Here is a 14,767-nt window from a genome sequence, read left to right as displayed (position 1 = left end):
TATCTTTGAAGTAGAAAGATATTTTCTGCTGATCATTAAAAGCAGGCATGCAAGCTATTTATACAGACAGTACTAATGAGTTTACCTAAACTTGTAATCAGTCAGACTTCTTTGGCGGTGCATCCGGTTTAAGGATAAATGAGCACAGGCCGTTGTTGTGGCTCCTGGAACTGAGACAGCAGAGCATTAGGAAATGTTCAGCTGCTTTTCGTTGAGTCACAAAGGTCAAGAACAGAAGAATCCTGTGACTAATTGCACAAGTATTCTTTCATATTATTTTCATTTATATTCACAAAATAAATTATAATTCTGAATGAAAGATAGACTATGCTTAATGATTTACAGTAACTTAGAATTGGCTTTGTAGTCAGTGGTTGCTTAGTGACAAAATAAAGCCCAGAATCTTTATGAAGCTTAATTTTTTGTAGATTGAGCTCTGTAAATCTTGGATTTGTGTGGGTCAATCTCGGTAAGATGCCTCCTTAAATTGGAGAGAAGTTTGTCCTGATTATACTTTGGATAATTTTACACTTAATATTCATGTAAATATTTGCAATGTTTCTTTAATATTTTGGTAATGTATACAAAGATCAGAGTAAAGGTATATGGAATTTCTTTTTAGGAATGCTAGTTAAGGGCACACTGGTCACTGCATTTTATCTGGAGAATGAGAGCTCTTGTTTACTGATTGAGCTAGTACTTAACAAGCAGTTTTAGAACAAGTTTTCTTGCAGCATCTATTTTGAAATGTCAGATACCATTTGTAGCTAGATGTCTAGATGACAGAGGAGTATGTTTCACCATCCGAAGCCGAGCTCATCACCAGCATGGTGAACTGAGAGCAGTGTTTGAGCTTGAAGGCTAACATATTTAGGAAGAATAGTGTTTAGTCACTGAAGTAATGTGTAAACATTTATGCATCTTAACAGTTGTTGTTTACGCTGGGACTAAATGTACTTTGATCAGAGCTATACTGAGACTTTTGGCACCTTCCTGGGCTTCCTTCAGTTGTTTCAACTACAGACTGTCTTTCTAGCAGCAAAATTAAATTCTTCCGTAAGGTGTCCTCTCTGCTCTTCCTCCATTTCCATGAGCTCTGGATCAAGACCTGGGTGTATTTCTATTGCAGCAGTCCATAATATAAGTAGTGTTATGTTCTGCAGGAATATTAAATCTTTTGAGCAGCCTAGGCTCACTTCTGATTTTTCATTTATATTTTTAAGTTTTCAGAGCCCTGCTTTCGCTCTTCATTGACAACATTACATCTCCATCCTAGGTCCAGTAAGAAATCAGAAAATGTTGAATGTCACAGAACTGAAAAAACCCAACCAGACAACAGAAAAATACAAATCCTCCTGGGCAGGTCTATCCTCTGCAATTTTTGAGCCAAAGATGATACTGTAGTTCCTGTTTCATGTTTTGAATGAGAGTAGAAACGAGGTGGGTGGAAATTCACTGTGTTCCAAAGGAATAGCTTAGCATCCTACTGTTAAAATGAGTTCTGGGGTACAAAAGATATATAAACACTGGAGCTGTTCTTTCTGATTTCTATCTCTATGAATTTTTCTATGGCTGGAAGCTGGAGTGGTGGTATGTTTGTCAAATTACTTCCTTCAATTTCCCTTAGCCTTTAAAACAGACAAGACAATGAAAAACAACCCCCCAACACGACTTGTAGAAGAATCAAATTAGCGTGTTCACGTGGTGAAGAGACTCTGCCTTTTTGAGAGTTCCCTTAACTTTAAGAGAAATACTGAAATACCTGGCCTTGCTGTCTTTATATCTGCGGATGTTTTGTGTGTAATTGTTGTTTTAAGGTAGAAAAATGCACCTTTTTAGAGTCTAGACAATGTCTTTGAGTAGACTGAAGCCTCACATAATCCATGAACTCCTTCTGGTGATTGACAAGAAGAGTGACAATTAATTCTAAATGTGTCTGTGGTTTTGTGAAATCGATACTTTTCTTGCTAAAGACTGGAATGAGATCATCAGCTTATTTTCTTAGACTTTCTAATGGCAACAACTAAAGGTCAGTACTGACCTGGAATACGTTTGAATCATTCATGATCTAATGCTCTGCATCCGATTACCAATCTCCTGACAAATCTTTTCCATGTGGTTCTGAATTACTCTAGTTTTGGAAATGCTGCTATTAAATGCTTATGCTGCTTGCAAAAAATGCCGTTGTAAAAAGATTGATTTTTATTCTCTGTAGCCTGATTCTTATAGTCCTACTTAAGAGTCCTGGAAGACATGGCTTTTGCCTAATTAATAACCACTTCCAATTTTCTAAGTGTCTAAAGACTGCATCCACTGAGATGTCTCCTACCTGAACAGGAGGTTACGAGTTGGTTGGTATGCAATAATAAATGCTGTTAGGGTTCCTTAGTGACAGAAGGAGGAAGTGGGGAGAACCCCATCCCAAAATGAAAACAACACCTATATGTTGTTGCTTGTTTTTTTAATGGATCAAAAGTTAGTGTTCAGTTGTTATGTGACTAGAGAACTCCAAGGGATTGGACAGTGATAATTTTGAATGCTAGGGGATGTTACATCAAAACAAAGTTCAGAAATTAGGGAAAGGAGTGGTTTAGACTGTAAGGAAATACTGCCTTGTGCTCGTGGTTGTAGGATATTTTCCAGAGGGTATTCAAAGTCATGTAAGCTCTTCAGGAGAGTGACAATTAAATTTTGAAACAGCAGTGAGCAACATGGAGAATACCACGATGAAACCCCCATTAGTTTCCTATTGCTTGTAAATGGCAAGAAGTGATCTTGCCACACTAGCATGAACAAAACTAGAGAGTGTAATAGGTTCCTTTTCAGGGTTTTGGAGAAGTTTTTTCTGTTTTCCCAGTATGTCAGCTTGTGCCTGATATGCAGCCTCTGTTATAATATTTTACCTTAATATAGTTGATTTAAATATGTCTTACCAAGTAGGAAATATTCACTAGTCTTTGTGGAATTAGGATATTACATTGATTTGTAGGGAAGTGGGCCACTTAAAGCATGTTGCTATTGTTTGGTTTTTGGTGTTCATGTCTGAGCAGGGGATTGTACTAGACAATCTTCAGAGCTTTCTTCCCACCTCAACTGTTCTGTCATTCTGTGGCTGCCAAGTACAGAAATGATCTACTCATCCTTCTGCATGGATTTCTTGTTCATAGTTTAATAAGTAATTGAATAGATTTTTCAGATTCCAATCCTGCAATATGAATGTCAGGCAAAACTTAAATATTTGATAATACTTTGAGTAGGAAGAAAGCTGGTTTTTGTGCTGGTGGTCTTGACAGTGAAGTAATCCCCAGTTCTGCTTTATGAAATAAATTTGTAGACCCCGTATTTCAGGGGTCTTTTACACTTAAGTGACTATTAGAATGGGACAACTAGATGTTCAGAGGGGGGTTGACTTCACCTAATGCTGTTGATCACTTGAATTTTTAACTGTTGTAAATTCATTTGTCATGTTATTCCAGCAGCTGTTGCTTTTGGGTCATTGGTAGGCATCTATACTAATCAGTGTCTCTACTGAAATACTGGCACAGGGCTCTCTTGGGAGTAGCATTGTTTTAAACCAAAACATAATCAGCAACATCAAAGAACTCAAACTGCAGCTTGCCAGAAGATGTCAGCCTTGTTTACGTAACGTATGTGAGAAATACAATGGTAATAACCTTCCCACAGGTTTGCTGTCTCTCTCCTAATCCCACTGAGCTTCCTCTGGTGCTCTGTAAAAGAAAAAACTTTCATGAAGCTTTGTCTTGAGGCTGACAGGCACTGGAAAATTACTATAGGCACTGGCCTCAATGTCGCTCACAGTGCTACCTCTTTGTGCCACTTCAAACAGAAAATGCAAGCAAAGTGACAAGCTGCCTAGATAAGTGGCCTCATATGGGCCTAACAGTGAGCTAATAATCTGATACGAAGTCTGTTTTATGTGTACCAGTCTGTTGTGTGTCACTAGTAGCCTTTTAATAGTTGTAATTTAAGGGAAATCAAGCCATTCCTCCTGAGCACCTGCAGTTAGGTAATAATATCGCTTAAAGCAGACAAACGTGCAGCAAAAAGCTTATTTTTTCAAGAGAAATTTATGTTGCCAGTAAATTTCCTCTGGAAGAGAGGATAAAATGTTCTTTAGAATCCTTGTCAGATTGGGCAAGAGAGCAACTGGCTTTCATGTAAAAATTCAAAAAAAGTTGCAGATATTTAACCTAGTGTGGGTTCATGACTGCAGTAGTTCTATTCCATGATACTGTGTCTGAAAATGTTCATTTTACAGTCATCCAGTGAATGTAGGATTGCTTGATGTAAATTTAACAGAGGATATAACCTCTCTTCCCCCTGAAAAACATGTTTGCCTGTGCATACTCAAGCTAACTTTCTTCTGCTAATAGTAAGTTGAAGGTCATTTTACAGCAGTATGGTTCATATCTTTGATCTTCACGTTTTCTTGTCATGATAGAATCGGAGGAGTGGCTGTCAATTAGTGGCAGGCTGAACAAAATGGATATGTACCATGTGATTTGGCAAAAATGTGGCTACAAAAGAATGAGCTGATGGCTGAATTGAGCAGGTTCTATATTTTATGACCTATGCAATCATTAACTTCTACAATGCATTATGGTATGAAGAGGCACTTTAGAATACTAACCACTAGGACTGAGGATATTATACATTGTTCTACAGTCCTCTTGATATACACAAGTGACTCAGGAGAGCATTAATGGTTGCATACCTGTATTTGGAGGAAAATGAGATGATGCTATGTGGAGGGAAAACAGAGCATCTTAAACTCGCATTCTTTGGGTTTGTTTTTTTTTCCTTAAAAGCTGTCAGGTCAAAATCAGCCAAAACTGGGATTTGTTTTCTTTCGTTGCTTATATAATGAACTCTAGACTAATAAATGTTTTAATGACTTTCTATGCCTTTGAGGGGGAAAGGGAGGGGGAAGAGAGTCAAAAGCTCTTGCTGCTGGTTTGTTTTCTCGTTGCTAAAGTTTTGTCTATGTGTGCATAACGCTGAGGGAGTATGAAGGGGTCTGTGCAGCTAATATGAGCTAAAATGCAGTGTAACCTCCCTAAAGGGAAATGGGAGACCCTTATATCAGATATCATAGAATATTCCCTTAAAAGCAGAAAACTGTAATATGAAGAATGAAGGAGATTGACAGCTCCGCTCTGCAGTGCAAATTAGAAGCTCTTGCATTTAAGCACTCGGGAACTATGATTTAGGAGTAACAAGAGCAGGGGAGAAGAAAATAATTTCTTCTGTTTCCTTTTTTCTCTTTTTTTCAAGGCTTTTTCTAGTTGTATACAAGACAGGTTGGACTCGCCAGCTGGGAATCCAGACTGAGCCTGCTTACAAAAGTTTTGCTGTTGTGCCTGTACTGTCAGAACCTTCTTAGAGCATATCCACTGTGTGATTGGGATAACTACATTTAGTGCTGGGCATCCTGCTGGCAAAGTTACTGAAGAAAAAACAAAAACTTAGTACTAACAAAGTGGATGTGCCTCTCGGGCACTCTGTGGGGATTATTACAGTGTAATTATAGCATTTTCTTATAAAGGATGTCATTTGAGAATGACAATCTTATCTAAAGTTTCTTAGGAACTTTAATTTCAACATGAGCTTTAAAACAAGAGCAGAGAAGCTTTGGAGAGGTGGTAAATGTCACCCACACTTTGCATAATGATCTTCTCTGCTAGTAACCTTTTCATCCAACATAAGCGTACTCAATCTGGCTTGTTGTTATTGGCTGCCTCTGCATGAGAGGCTTATTGTATCTGATTTTCTGATAATTACTTATCTCTTGATCATGTGTCCATAATTACATTTTACCTCTAGTTTTCAGTATTACCGTTCTACTTCTTGCTAAAGGATGCAAGGACTACAATGTGTGTCCGTGCGACCCAAGGCTGGTGCCTTGTTGCAGTAGTTGTTTTAAAAGATAAGTGAAGCAGTGATTGTGTAGTTGCTATTAAAATTCTACTGACAGTTGAAATGTGAAGTTATGCTGCTGCTAATTTCATCTCTCTTTATTTGAATACTTCCATTCAATATCTGGAAGAGACTACAATGTTTCTGCTTTCTCTGAAATATGCCGGTTGTACCTAGGCTCATGGCCTCACTGTTGCCCATGAAAAGAGCCATAGGGATGCTACATGGCTTGCAGTTCTTATGCTGCGTAATGTTGCTTTTTTTTTTTCCTGAGGTGAGCTGTATAACAGATCAGCTGTCCTTTTATTTTAATCACAATCAAGGTGGTACATTCTGGTTTGCTGTATTGGCTGAATTCACTGGTGTTGGAAACACGAATGCAGTTTGTATTAGGAAGAAGAATGAATTTACCATAATGGATTAGACAATTGAAGTTCTCTGCAAGATCACTGTGTCTCTAACCATAGCCACCATCTCACAGGATAATGATAGCAGACAGGTCCTTTAAATTATTCCTCAATCTAAATGTATCCTTTACTACCATCTAAAAAGAAAATGAGGGTACGGAAAGGGGAAAAGCCAGTTTAGATTTGCCAAGAAAGAAAAAAATATTTGAGAAATAGGTGATGGTGAGAAACCCTTGTCTGAGATGGGGGGGGGAGGGGGAGGAGCATTTTATGTAATCAGAAATTTACTTGAACTAAGTGCATTCGTCAGACCCTACACAGATCTAAAAGAAAACTACTAGCCATTACTGACACCTTGAAAATCAAGTTTTTGATTTTTTGTGGATATTTTTGCTATCTCACTAACATAGCTGGAATTAACTATACTTACTGGTTAAGTGAATTACTCTCAGTATTATTCTGCACTGTCAGCTTGGTACTTTCAACAGTAAACTTGTCTGATCTGTCTTAATTACATTCTCTTTTGAAATGTTCTTTTTTTAAAACAACAGGATTGAAACTCCTGTAGAATAATTCTGATTGCAAAAGGTGTTGCATGGATTTGTATAGAGAATTTTCAGTGCAGTTTTCATAAATGGATCATTTTTTTATATCAGCTTAAGTAATCAATCTGGTTTGGAAAGATCTGCTCCATGATGGCTACACTTCTTGTGATTGTGTTCTTAGTTTTGGGCGGAACAGAAATGTGTACATAGAAATACCTCTATAAAAGTGCGTAGTGAAGTGGAAGGCTTCTAGCTTCTATGGGGGATAAAGGTTACACTCAAACATAGCTGCTGTCTGGATTGTCATGGGAACATAAGCATTATTTTGGAGCAAAATAAGTGCAGGTTAATAGATTTTACATTTCCTTGGGTAGTAACTGGATAGACTGCGCTTCCATGGGATGAATGTGGTTATTTGGTGTAAGCTGGGGTTTAGCAAAGTAAAATCGCTTGGACAAAGTAACCTTATGCAGTTTTAACTAGTTTGTTACATGGATGTAGTTTATGTAAACACAGAGTTAGAGAAATACAACTATTCCAGTTGCTCTCTCTTAAATTAGAACTGGAGCATCTTCCGTTGGGCATGAAGCAATTGCTGCTTAGTCCCACGAGTGACGTATAGGGGTGAATGGCTGTATGAATTGAGAGAAATCACAGAAGTACTGTGAAACTGTAGAAACAGTAGGAGGCACTCTGAAGTAGGAATAAAATTTGACAAATGAACTTGCAGAAAAGTACTGTTTCCAGTAAAGACTTTTTGACAAATGAATATATTCAATTGGGTTTTGAGTGGCTAGTGGTAATTTTATTTTCTGTTTGGTCAGTGGTCTTTCTTAGCAAGTGTGCTTCGCAAGTTGACTGAACAGTCAGCTGTTTCTAAAGAAAATTGCAGTGTATTTGAAACATGAGGAAGGCAAATGCCGTTTGAAATGATGCTGCTTTAATGAATGGCTGAAATATCCCTGTTTCCAACAACCTTCCAGGGTGTTTCACTGAAACGAGTGAAACTGAAAAGGTGTTGGGTTGCTGCCACTGAAATAAATGAAGATGTCAGTTTCCATTCAGTCAATACTAGCAATCCCACTGTTCTTTTTCATTTTACTTTGTCCTTCATAGTTCCCTTGCTGTCATCAAGAATGAAAGTCTCAATCAAATGGTCTTTTTTCTTGGAGACTGAAGTTTTGCTTGCAAACAAGTTAAAGCTTGAACTTTTTAACTCAGCTTTAGACTTGTGTTTACTGTATGTTGTTACTAAACAGCAAATGTTAAATAAAAAAGGTCCAAAGTATGGAAGAAACCTTTGAATAATAATGAAAAAAGTATCAGACAGTGTAAAATCATAATAGCTTTGCAGAACTCAGGGAAAATAAGCAGCTTAACAAAAGCTGGGAAGCTGGCTGAAGGAATGCACAGTAAATTGTATTTTCTCTAGATGGGTATAAGGAAGTAAAAATGTATTGAAGTGATTGCAGAAAGACTGCGTAAATAATCACTAATGAATACCTCTTTTTTTTTTTTTCTGTTTGTTTAAGGATACCATTGTGTATTTTTCCTTGAACTCATTAATTTCCTTGAAATTGCTGACTAAGCTTCAGTGCATATCTTGCAACCTGGAGCTTACTGTGAGCACTTGGCTGGGACTATTCCTTAAGCAGAGCCAGTAGACTTCCAGTAGTAAAAAGATGCTTTAATCAACTTGACAAAGGGGTAGCATATTGAATGTGGCTTGTTATGATGCTAAACAAATGCAGCCTTTTGAATACTTAATATGTAGGGTTACCTACTTAAGACAGCTTTCCTACTGGAGATGGTGGGAACATGCCTGCTTTCCACTTCAGGTGGAAAATACACATCTTTAACCAAGATAATAGTTCTAATGTGTAAATGCTGATTCAGTGCAGTAGCAGGCACGAGATAGCAACGTCTTGCTTTGTACTCACTTGATCCTCTGAGATAGGGTACATACTTTGTGATCCATCTTTGTAGTTTTTTACACCCATAGTGTAAAAGAAAAAACTATCCCTTTCCTCTAATTATTTGAATTTGCAGTGCCTTGCATAATCTCAGAGAGGAGAAAGGTATAAATTACCTGGCCTAAAATTTAGAGTGAGAGTAATCTCTTGTTTGGGCTGTCCATGCTTGGACAGTTTCTTATTTTTGTTGACTTCTTGACCAAAAAAATCTAATTTTTGTATGAAAGCAGACAACCTTCAAACTGACCAATATGCTGTAAACCTGTCCTGCTTTTCTCTTGGTCATCAGTGTAACCACTAACTACAGTCATTTCAGCTACTAAGCAGACTTATGAGAACATCTTCAGAAAGAAAATCCTGTGAGGTGAAAGTCTTCCCAAGATAAATTACGCCACAGCTAATGGAACAGACAGCCAAGTCAGTAAATCTTCAACAAAATGCTACAGATTTACAGCTCTGAAAAAGTCTGGAGGGACTCAAGCCACACAGGCTTTTTTTGCAGGAGAAAGGGAAAGCAGTGGTAATTTTTCTGACAAATTCTGGTTTGCTTTTTGTATCACTTTTTCCAATTTCTTCAGATATGAAAGGAATCAAGACAAAATGGCAGGGCGAAATAGGTCCTTTCAGTTATGTTAAGTTTGCTACACTTAGTGATGTATGTGCTGTTTTTCTGTGGGTGATATCTTGACTCAATGCATTTTAGTAAGCCTTGTTCTGTATCGGTCCTTAGCTAGAGTACATTTAAATTTGTTGGCTATTTTTTGTTCTGTAGAATAAATAATTCAGTGTAAGAATTAGTGATGGGAAAAATTGTTCAGTTATGCTAACCTACCCTCTCTCCTTTTAATCCATTTTTGTCTTTTCTAGCTGTGAGCCTCAGTATTGTTTCAATAGTCCTCTTCCCAATGGAAGAGTATTTTACTATCAGAGCACAATTTTCATTTTCCGTATTTTGTTAGGTATAGACTTCCTATGATCTTGTATAACCAACCACACACTGATGCTCACAAGATGTACTGATGGTGCGTACTTTTCCTTGCATATAGGGATTAAAAAATACAGTGTTAAGCACTAAGCTTTGTGGCAGCAGGTTACTCAGCTGAATTTAGTAGTTGTAATAGAATGACTAAACAAAAAAATGTGGGTAAAGATACATTGGTTTGGGATGTTATGCTGGTAAACAAATAGAAATGACACTTCCATATGTGTCTAATGTGTTGACAGCATGTCAGCTTTTTTAATATGGATCTAATGAAATCACTAAGACACTGTTGGCTACAGCAGTAGGTTTAATGGCCAGACCCTGTCAGAATTCTTACAACTTTACTTCTAACAATTCGCTTTTAACAATGAATTTAAGAAGAAAGTAGCTGCTATCACTCTAAATGCTATGAATAGAAATGTGCCAGCAACTTGGTAGGTCTAAGCATTTGTTGTTCTAAAACAGTCGAAGTACATTTTACTCTTATTACAGATTTAATTACCAGGCAAATAGTGGGGAAAAATGAAACGTGTAAAGTTGTTGCAAGATTCTTTTTTTAGCTCCTGATTATCTTTTAAAGAAAGCATAATCAAGATGCAGGTAGATCTGGTTTCTTCTAGCCAAAGAACAGTCAATGGGGAAAAATGAGGTCTTTGCTTATTTAGTTATGCAGGTGAAGAGAAATCCATTGTCATAAAATAAAAATTCTTGCCTACTGTTGACTTGCGCATGTGCTCTTGCAAGGTTGTGGTTATGTAGCGTTTCGCTAGTTGAAGGGAAAGACCCTGTCCTGCTCTATCTACAAGCTCAGAGCTCTCTGAGACAACTTTCTGATAGATACCCTTCTAGTCCTGCTTGCAGGCTCACTAATGGAAATTGACTCAAGCTTCTGTGGGCTGGCAAAACCCACAAATGACTAACAGAGTAAGTGAGAACAGTCAGGCTCAAGCTAGTGTCTGCTTCTCTCTGCTCCCTAATCTGCCCCTAGAACTAATTATAGTAATTTTTCCTTTTTGAATCCTTTCACTGTTCTAAAACATGTTCTCTAAGCAAGCTGACCACTTTACTAATGACTATATTGACACTAAAGCTGTCTTGTGGAAGCAATGATTTAAAATCTTTAGAGCATGAAATAATTTTTTTCTACACTTCCTCAAGTGTTTCAGAAAACATATTGACCAAAGCAATTAAAATTTATTCCTATCAGAGACAGGAGAGGCAACGACATGCTTACTAAGGAAAATAGTGTTCAAATTTTATGCTTTTCAGTAGGTGCTTTCTGTAATTACTTTCTTCCAAGTGGCCAAGGGTCAGAAGAGGGTTTCTGATCTTCTACAGTTGTGAAATACATGCAAGTCCAGCACAGTTTAGGATTTTTGTTAAATGGTTTGAGTTTACAAAGTTGTAATCAAGCTGTTGGATTTCATGTACTAAACACAGTAGGCCAAACAACCAACCTGTGTTTCGGTTGGGTATTTGATGTTCTGAAAAATAACCTGCCTTGTGATGTGGAAAACTGAGGTCAAGCCTTTTATGTTCTGGATTCAAAAGAGTGTTTCATTCAAGAGTTTTTCCACTCAAAATGACTTGAACTGAGCCATGTCTCATGATACTCTTGGCAGTTTGTCTAGAGCAAAAGATTATGGTTTATAGTCTTTCAAACTTCTTTTAAGTATCTTTTTCTGTTAAATTGTCCTGATGAATATCCTAATCTGAAAGTATGTGTAGTGGTGGTATTTACTGTAAAATTTTTACTCTTGTTCAAAAGGTCTTTCTGAACATCTCTGCCTCATTCACAAACGGTGCCTTCTCTGTCTGAAGACATCAGATAACACTTTCTTGATGGCACTTGTTTAGGTGTCGTGTCTCTGCCCCATTCTGCTTGAGCACCGAATACAAGGTTGCAAAAAGACTGGTCCACTGAATACTGTCCCCACCAACCCTTTGGAGGTTAGTGAGAAAGTTTTTAGGGGTCTGCCATGGCATTGCTTCCCCTGTTTTGTGCTATGTTGAGAGTAGTTTTACACATTGTCCTTCACTATAAAAGGTTTCTTTGGATAGATAAGGGGATACTTACATTGTATATAAACTGCCTTCAGTTCCATGTATGACTACTGTAAGGAAAGAAAACTGAATCAGTCCTGTTAACTTCAAGTTTCAGAATATCGGTGGGCACTGGCAGGGCTTGTTTTTGAGACACTCACTAGGCAGTAGCTCTGTTGTCCTTAAACAGTTCATGGTATGGCTGAGCCACTCTCTTCTCTGGCTGTACAGTTTTGCTTTCTTGATGAAGACTTTCTATCCCCTGTTCAAGCAAATGAGTTTTTGTGATCCAGGTGCTGACAGCAATGTGACTTCTGTTGCTTCCCTTTTTGAGGTATTTCTGAAGAGCTCTAAGAAAATGGTCCGTATAATTTTTCCCTTCAAAGACTGGAACGTTTAGTGGAGACAAACATTTCAACTGTGTTTGAAGGAAGAGTCACTAAAGCCATATGCCTAATCAATTAGTGTCAGTTTATGCTATAAATTCATGCAGGTTACACGGTGCATAGTGTGGTGGTAGCATTCATCCCATTGCCTGTTTTGAAAAATTCTTTGGATTTCTGTGTAAAGAAATAGCTTCCATGAAAATTCATTCAGCTGTTTTAGAAAAGTTGTTGTTGTATATTAACTGGGATGTGCCAGAAGCCCTTACAAAGGGCTGATGTACAAACTGGTCACGTTCATATGTAAGTTGTCACTGTACTTCAGGAACAGAATTTGGGGAATCAGTTGTCTCTGTGGGGAGTACTTCTGTTTGTGCATTAGTAGGCAGAAATGTTCCGATGGGTCTGTTGCTTGTATTAAAATAAAGTGTTTAGTCCTGTAATGGAGAGATTCCTGGTAAAAAGTCTGAAGACTGGCTTCCTACATTTCTGGAGAATAAGATGGTGGTTTTCCAATGATTTATGCACCTTGAGGAAAAGCAGATGTTTAAGGTAGTATTAATATGTTACCTAGCAACCAGCATTAATGAGGCACAAAACCAGTTTGTGTATCTTTTCGTGCTCAAAATTTTTGCAAATGATCCTTGTGTAGCAGAACTAGTTAAATCATTTCTGCTAGTGTCTTCAACTTAAGATGTGTGTAGTTTTATCCTTGGTATATTGAGTTACTATTTTCTTACTGCCTCTGGCAACTATTATTGTGATCCTAGGGAAACACATTATTCTAAATACTAGCACACTTATCCTTACATTTTCAAACTAAGAGGCTTTTTCTTCACCTTTGAAGAATTACAGTAAAATGAATTTAATCAAACATTTCAACTTTTGTTTGTATGCACACCATTTACTAAAAAAGTCTTAGTAATTAAGAGCTTTTTTCTAACCCATAGGCTACTAATCTTAAGCCAGACAGTGGATCAATATATGCCTTAATTGTTTACAAATTGGCATATTAATGACAATCAGTTGTATATTTATTCAGTGGTACAGGGACTATCACTACAGAAATGCCCACAAGAAATATCTAGCGTTGAGGAAGCAAGATCAAATGTCACTGGTCAGAAAGGGGGATTGCTTGAGCAACTTCTGAAGGCATTGTCTGTCTTGTCTGTTGCAGCATTGGAGCTGCCTCATGTCCTTCCATGAGATCCTTGACTGTTTCAGGTGTTTATTTAAATGACTGCTTTTAGACTACATGATGAGTGGTGAATTAAACCCTCTGCAAACCAGAGCTAAAGGCTAGTTCCTCCCATAATGCAAAGAGTAAAGCCGGAGCTCAAAGCAAGTGAACAGTAGGGACAGTCTTAAATTGCTAAAGTCCACCAAAAGAAATAGCTAGAGGCAAAACATTCTTTGTTACTAATAAATAGTTCTTAAAGTTTAAAGGAGAAGACATTTTCAGAGACAGTAAAGTGAGTTTCCAAGATACAGCAATCACTAGGATGCTTCACAGAACATGCATTTAAAATTTTCTGACATAGTAATGGCACATTCAGAACAAACTGCCTTCTACTCTTTCTGACAATAGGCTGAAATTAAACACAAAAACTGCAAGTTAATCACCATACCAAAGACAGAATATTCTATACTCAAATAGAGGGATTTACAATTCTGCATGAAATCCAGGAGGGACTTTGCTACTGATGCTTTCTCTTCTTCAAAAGAATGCAGATATCAAGCAGTACAGGCATGTAAAATACTTCTTGGATAAATCAAATCACGTCCTACCCAGACAAGTTACTGTGCATCAGTTGCCTCATGGGAAGGGTCGGTGACATGCCATTACTGTTTGTTACCAACAGTTTCTGTGCTGTGGAGCTGCTGATGTACAGATATGCTCATCTAGTTTTCTCTGAAATACTTTGGATTTTACAAACCTGGACCTAGTGTTTGTTTGGATTACGAAAGTAACTTATTCCTTAAAGCTGTGGCACAACTGATTTTAAACTTTATTGCTCTCCTACATTTATAAGAGAAGATTATCATCTTGATGAGGAAGCTATAGAGTATGCTGAGCATCCAGAAATGACATCCAGCTATCAAATTGCCATTGTTATGTCAAATGTCACACAGTCAGATGCATATATATAGACAGTATAGCAGTAAAATATTTATCTTGATTTTCTGTGATATGTGAAATATTACAGTTGCCATATGTGACTGTCAGACTTTCCAGCCATGTGCGTGATAATTGGAAATGAACAGCAGGTTTGATAAAGCTGCTTGGCTACTTGCTGGTTGGCAAAACTGTATAAATAACCCAGATCGAGTTCACCCATCTTCATGGGGGATTGGGAGGGAGAGTAGGGTGGGAATCCCAAAATGAAAAATTTATTATACTGTTTTTTTTCTAAGCTGAGGAAGTGATTCACCAGGAGTTCAGATATTGGGCACAATAAGTGCAACTTGGAAAAGCTGTGACAATAGTGCCAACAAA

Source organism: Opisthocomus hoazin, chromosome 9 (genome assembly GCF_030867145.1).
Source record: "Opisthocomus hoazin isolate bOpiHoa1 chromosome 9, bOpiHoa1.hap1, whole genome shotgun sequence".
Taxonomy (NCBI): domain Eukaryota; kingdom Metazoa; phylum Chordata; class Aves; order Opisthocomiformes; family Opisthocomidae; genus Opisthocomus; species Opisthocomus hoazin.
This window is presented reverse-complemented; position numbering follows the sequence as displayed.